Source organism: Cibotium barometz, chromosome 2 (assembly GCF_041138505.1).
Source record: "Cibotium barometz isolate CiBa-2024 chromosome 2, ASM4113850v1, whole genome shotgun sequence".
NCBI classification, from domain to species: Eukaryota; Viridiplantae; Streptophyta; class Polypodiopsida; order Cyatheales; family Cibotiaceae; genus Cibotium; species Cibotium barometz.
Window position 1 is genome coordinate 35467737 of NC_141047.1, and position 7500 is coordinate 35475236.

Sequence of the window (7500 nt, forward strand, 5' to 3'; positions counted from 1 at the left end):
GCAGTCATGTTACAGTGCACGGCACGGAGCTTGCAGCTTGGGACCGGTTGTGCATGTCACTGAGGATCACTGATGCATGGCAGCATGGGGCTTTCTCCCGGTCTCAGGACAGTCTTAGTTTCTCCCGGTCGGATCGCCGGCAGGGAGGGACTAATCTATCACGGATTGATCGCTTTTATGTGGGCGACTGGTTAGGGGAGCGAGGGGGCTCCGTCGGCATTCTCGCTGGCACCTCATTTTCAGATCATGCGCCAGTTATCTTGACATTGGAGGAGAGGACACCGGAGCCCAGCTTGCAGTTGAGGATCCCAGAGAGGGTACTTACAGATCCCAGTCTCCCTGAGGACATTGAGAGGATCTGGCATGTGAAAACCGGCCTTCAGAATGCAAAGGGCGGTGGAACAAACACTCGCACATAAAACACTTCAACACCATTGAGGACCTAGAAAAGGAAAACAAACAGGGGGAGCTAGAGTGCTCCTGCAAATAGTACACGGACACCGATTGGCCCCAAATCGCAGTGGCGTCCCTTGCGGTATTTCTTTAATTGATTATAAGAGCTTCGATTACAATATAAGGCTGGGAACTCAGCCGTCGCAGTAGAACCCTTGAAGCCTGCAAAGAACCTGCATCTGGCTTCTTGTCCACTCGGCATCCACAAACAAGTCTAGCCATTGTTCACATCGAAAGACTCTCACACATTGAGTCTGCATACAGAAGCTTTCTCCCATGATCAAGGCTGCCACAACCATCCATAGCCTCTCACACTATGAACAGCATCACACCCTGACACATCCAGTGCTTCTGCATCACAACACAGACTCCCAAACTGTCTCTCAAAAGAGAACTCGCATCACAGCACAGCATACAATACAGTTGACACACCTGTACAAACCCTCTCTACCTTCCAAGGGTACCATCCATCTCTGTCATGGATTCCCTGTCCCCTGTCTAATCAGTAGCAAGGCTGTACCAAGCATGTGTCCATTCCTGTACCTTCTGCCTGCATGTGACCTATCTCCTGGAGAAACCCAAAAACATGTTTCCTCGTCGAGAAACCTACGACCTGTTTCCACATGAAACCCTTAGGCCTGTTTCCCTTTGAAACTTATGTCCTGTTTCCCATACATCTAGTTACCTGTTCCCACATGAAACATCTGGCAACATAGAGATGCCCATAACTGTAGGTCCCACTGTTCCTTTCTAGCAAGAAGAAAACAATCTGAGTCCATGAGCACACAGCCATGCGAGCTTGCATCACTCCCAAGCCAAGAAACATAACCAAATGACCTTGTACTTGCAGCCAAAAACCCAAGTACATTGCTGAATTTGCAGCCAAGCAAAAACAGCCCATAAACTGTCCCAAAACAGTCCTGAATCAAAGCATAGAAAGGCTGAAAGTTCCATTTGATGAACGCCATCGACATGATGTCTATGTTCATGAAAAAAAACCAGCCCCTCCTTTCTGTAGAAACACGGCGTCCTCCAAAAGCACACACCTGACTGCCTGTGTGTCTAGAGAAACCAACTTGTAAGCGTCTCTTGTGCAAAAGAGCATGAGCTTCAGCCCTCTGCGCCTGCAGTCCAGCCCCTTATGCGTGGAGAAAAACATGCGCTGCTCTGTCCAGCGCTGCCTGCAGCCACCTGAATTCAGCTGTCGTACAGCCTCCGTACTGGACTGTACCTGCTGTCCGTACAGGCCTGCAGTTACTGTTCCAGCCGCCAGCCCAAGACCTGCACAGTAGGCGCCAGAATCTGCACAACCAAATCTGCAACATGGACAGTACCTGCAGACAGCCGCCTGGCCTGCCACGTGGACTGTACCTGCACAGCAGCCGTACGCTGCCACGTGGACTGTACCTGCAGTCCAGCCCTTCCATGCGCAGCCAGCATCTTCTCTTTCCAAAAAGCTCAAACGTGGGTATGCTGCAGTCAACTCTTAGCCAGATAGAGAGAAAGCCCACGTGCTGTTCATCCCCATGCTTCCTTGCAGCCCACTTCTTCCAAAAAGCACACCACCCCACAAGAGTAAGGCGCCTCCTGCTTTTTCTGCCCAAAAAGCACACGTGGCCCCAAATATAACATAAGGGCCACGTTTCTTTAATGAAGGGCTTAATAAATGATTTTAAAGGTTTTTAAACCTTCAAAGCTAAAATTCCTTTGTCCCCTTTCACACATGGGGTTATCCACACATGGGCTTCCATCTTCACTCCCACCTGATGCCATTTCACACTGTCCACCATGTCCCCGTGCACATCTGCATCTTGTCCAGAGAAAAACACAGGGTCATGACATACCCCCCTCTTGAAAAATGGCAAGCGTCCTCGATTGCACTCAATGGCACAGTAAAGCATCTTATGAGCAAAGACTCCCCATATGACAAAAACAATGGCCTTCCAATGCGTCTGGATGATAGAACAATCATCCTGCACAATAAGCCACACTGTCCTCTTGCTTGTTCCTTCAGAACCTACAGCAAAGTCTAAAACCAAATGGAAACACGTTACCTGTGTTAGCCAAAAACAAAACCATGCATCATTCTACATATGACAAACATATGCATGACACGCATATGCATTCGCAAACAATATGCTCCTCAAAATGCTCCAACTACTCTACAGTAACAGTCTAAGGGCTGCTCGCAAGCCTTACGCCCATGGGCATCCCGCAGGACCCACGACTGAAGGTAAAACATAAGCATATGAAAGCACTCAATGCATCCAAACACTACATCTACCAAGTACTTTCCCACATATGTCTCATGGCCATCCCGCAGGAGTTACACCCAATGGTGCATCCATGAACATAATAAAGCACTTGATGTATCATACCAACATACATGCAGCACATGACACAATGCAGAGTATTTCCCAATGTATTCTCAATGGTACCAGGATCCAATGGCACCAGAATACAAAAATACCTCTACCTCAAAAAGTGTATGCATACATGCACAAATAGAGTTCGATCCATATTTCCATGAATCAAACCAACTCTAGGACTGCTCGCAAGACTTATGTCCTCCATAGAGTTATCCATAGTTGCAGTTAGAGTTCCAGGTGCGCGCGACTGTGAACCATACTCAACCATCACCTCATGTGTCTAGAACGCAAGATCATAGAAGTCCCATAAGCAGATGTACTGTCAGCCTCAGTACCTTCGGGTGAATACAAAGATGTCACCAAGCGACTCCTAGATAACAAATGAGCCTGTCTGTAACAACAAGGGAGCGGAGGTGCTACCCCCCCTCTTGAGCATCAGGCAATGCTCTAGACCCATGCTCTACTGAACCTGAACGAGCCGTAACAAGAGTCGACTCCAACTCATAGGCATCAAGATAAAGCTGCAACTCCTGAGGTGAATCTGCTAAGTCACCCTCCTCCATCCACTTCGCATCCATCAGTGAACCTCCTCCATCCACTTCGTACCCATCAGTGAACAGCTCTTGAACTTCACAGGATAGCGACGGGAAACCTTACCCTGTACCTTTCTTTCCTTATGTGCCAGTATATGCTCGGGAATAAGAACCTCGTCAAGTTCCTCCACTTCCGTCTGAGCCTCATATGATACATCCTCAGGCACCCAAAACTTGCTTACACTCCACCCAAGTGGTAAGCACAAGTCCTCGATGAAGCATAGTAGATCACCACTAACATAGAAAGAAACTGTCTTCCGAACCCATGAAGCCTCTATGAAGATACCACCGGTGACAAATTGTCAAAAGCCATAGCCTTCAACGCATCTCCTGCACCATAACACTTCAACTGCTTCTTGTTCCTGGCCGACTACTTCTTGTCCTTGGTGTCTTTTCTCCTGAGCTTCATCTTCAGCTCTTGCTCTTCACCTCACATAGGCAAAGACACACAATCCTGTACTATGTCCTGCACTTCCTTTTCACTTTCCTCATGTTGAAGCTTTTGATGTGACTCTCATGAGACAACCACGAGCTCGCCCCCTTAGGAAAGTTGGCGATTGTCCCAACCAAAGCAACCACGGACTCGTCTCCTTGAGAAAGTCGACGATGTGTCCCGGCAAACGGAACCATGAAAACCGGCCTTCAGAATGCAAAGGGCGGTGGAACAAACACTCGCACATAAAACACTTCAACACCATTGAGGACCTAGAAAAGGAAAACAAACAGGGGGAGCTAGAGTGCTCCTGCAAATAGTACACGGACACCGATTGGCCCCAAATCGCAGTGGCGTCCCTTGCGGTATTTCTTTAATTGATTATAAGAGCTTCGATTACAATATAAGGCTGGGAACTCAGCCGTCGCAATAGAACCCTTGAAGCCTGCAAAGAACCTGCATCTGGCTTCTTGTCCACTCGGCATCCACAAACAAGTCCAGCCATTGTTCACATCGAAAGACTCTCACACATTGAGTCTGCATACAGAAGCTTTCTCCCATGATCAAGGCTGCCACAACCATCCATAGCCTCTCACACTATGAACAGCATCACACCCTGACACATCCAGTGCTTCTGCATCACAACACAAACTCCCAAACTGTCTCTCAAAAGAGAACTCGCATCACAGCACAGCATACAATACAGTTGACACACCTGTACAAACCCTCTCTACCTTCCAAGGGTACCATCCATCTCTGTCATGGATTCCCTGTCCCCTGTCTAATCAGTAGCAAGGCTGTACCAAGCATGTGTCCATTCCTGTACCTTCTGCCTGCATGTGACCTATCTCCTGGAGAAACCCAAAAACATGTTTCCTCGTCGAGAAACCTACGACCTGTTTCCACATGAAACCCTTAGGCCTGTTTCCCTTTGAAACTTATGTCCTGTTTCCCATACATCTAGTTACCTGTTCCCACATGAAACATCTGGCAACATAGAGATGCCCATAACTGTAGGTCCCACTGTTCCTTTCTAGCAAGAAGAAAACAATCTGAGTCCATGAGCACGCAGCCATGCGAGCTTGCATCACTCCCAAGCCAAGAAACATAACCAAATGACCTTGTACTTGCAGCCAAAAACCCAAGTACATTGCTGAATTTGCAACCAAGCAAAAACAGCCCATAAACTGTCCCAAAACAGTCCTGAATCAAAGCATAGAAAGGCTGAAAGTTCCATCTGATGAACGCCATCGACATGATGTCTATGTTCATGAAAAAAAACCAGCCCCTCCTTTCTGTAGAAACACGGCGTCCTCCAAAAGCACACACCTGGCTGCCTGTGTGTCTAGAGAAACCAACCTGTAAGCGTCTCTTGTGCAAAAGAGCATGAGCTTCAGCCCTCTGCGCCTGCAGTCCAGCCCCTTATGCGTGGAGAAAAACATGCGCTGCTCTGTCCAGCGCTGCCTGCAGCCACCTGAATTCAGCTGTCGTACAGCCTCCGTACTGGACTGTACCTGCTGTCCGTACAGGCCTGCAGTTACTGTTCCAGCCGCCAGCCCAAGACCTGCACAGTAGGTGCCAGAATCTGCACAACCAAATCTGCAACATGGACAGTACCTGCAGGCCTGCCACGTGGACTGTACCTGCACAGCAACCGTACACTGCCACGTGGACTGTACCTGCAGTCCAGCCCTTCCATGCGCAGCCAGCATCTTCTCTTTCCAAAAAGCTCAAACGTGGGTATGCTGCAGTCGACTCTTAGCCAGATAGAGAGAAAGCCCACGTGCTGTTCATCCCCATGCTTCCTTGCAGCCCACTTCTTCCAAAAAGCACACCACCCCACAAGAGTAAGGCGCCTCCTGCTTTTTCTGCCCAAAAAGCACACGTGGCCCCAAATATAACATAAGCGCCACGTTTCTTTAATGAAGGGCTTAATAAATGATTTTAAAGGTTTTTAAACCTTCAAAGCTAAAATTCCTTTGTCCCCTTTCACACATGGGGTTATCCACACATGGGCTTCCATCTTCACTCCCACCTGATGCCATTTCACACTGTCCACCATGTCCCCGTGCACATCTGCATCTTGTCCAGAGAAAATTACAGGGTCATGACAGCATGATAGTCAGTGCTCTGACCAGGATGCAGCGGGCCAGTGTGCCCAGGGACTCATCGATCTTAGCTCTTTTCTGCATGCTGAAGCTTTGACACGGTTGGGAGAGATTCGCGAGAGGGAGCATCGGCTGAGACGCAGCCTTGGTTCGCTACAGCGCCTTCAGGAGCAGCAGCCTGCATGTGAGTGGGTGGCATCCCAGCTGAGCCAGGCACGCCAGGAGGTTCGAGAGGTAGAGGAGCAGAGACATGAGTTTTACTATCGTCGTCAGGCCTCTCAGTGGACGCAGCTTGGCGATAGAGTGACTGGAGAGTTTTTTGAGATCACTGGGCCCCGACATGCGCGAGCTGGAGTCCGCCAGCTTGGTAGACCGGATGGATCGGTAGCTACTGAGCTCGGGGAGATCAGAGCCATTGCCACTGCATTCTATAGAGACCTGCTTTCAACGGAGCCTGCCCCACTGAGGATCGAGATGTTTGCAGACAGACAGTGTGGGCCCATTTGCAGAGGAGGGTCACAGACCGTATGCGTACAGTTCTAGGTGCGCCTCTGTCAGAGATTGAGCTTGCCGAGGCCTTGAGGATCCTGCCGCCGCGACATAGTTGCCCAGGGGAGGACGGACTGACGCCGGCCTTTTTTATGCACTATTGGGACCTTTTGGGGCCAGGCCTCCGCAGGGGCTTTCAGCATGTTTTGGACACTGGGGTGATGCCGCAGAGCTTTTCAGAGGGCTTGATCTATCTTATCCCCAAGGGGGAGGGAGTATCAGATGATATTAGGCATTGGAGGCCTATTACGATCCTCAATACTGTCTACAAGGTCTTAGCAAAGGCCTTGAGTTTGAGGATCCAGCCGTTCCTAGGGGAGTTGATTCATGCTACTCAGACAGGATTTGTCAAGGAGCGCAGTATCCTTGACAACATCTTTACTTTCTGGGAGGCGACGGCCCGAGCTAGATTTCTTGGCGAGGACTTGGTCGTGATGCTTCTCGACTTTGAGAAGGCATACGATAGAGTTGATTGGGGTTTCTTAGAGGGCACTATGCTTCGCCTGGGCTTTGAGCCAGGATGGATCAGAGGGGTGGCGGCTCTGTATTCCACAGCTCGCAGCCAGGTGTTGATTGCAGGAGGACGAGGGCCGAGTTTTGAGCTGACCAGATCAGTCCGTCTCAGGGGTGTCCCCTCGCCCCTTTTCTTTTTCTCTTCTTTGCAGAGGCTATGAGCATGTATTTGACGGCAGAGGAGGTCGGTTTGAGAGGACTTCAGCTCCCAGTCCGGGGGGAGGACCTGCTTGATGCTGAGTTTGCAGACGACACGGGCTTATTTTTGCATGGCCAAGAGGCCAATCTTCTTCGGGCAAAGCAGTCGCTCCAGGTTTTTAGTGCAGCTTCGGGAGCATTGATCAATTGGCGCAAGACAGTGGCCTTTTGGATCAGTAGTGCTCCCACTCCGACATGGAGCTCGGACCCCGGTTTTAGATGGATTCTCCAGGCACAACAGTGCGGTATTTGGGATGCCAGATTGGCCTAGATTTGTCACCTGA

At 49.7% G+C, this 7500-nt stretch overlaps 1 protein-coding gene across 3 annotated transcripts in view; it reads right to left on the bottom strand.

Moving 5' to 3' along the window:
• LOC147640992 (protein DETOXIFICATION 43-like) overlaps positions 1 to 7500 on the bottom strand; it is a 47584-nt gene that overhangs the window by 14551 nt on the left and 25533 nt on the right. The window lies entirely within an intron of this gene.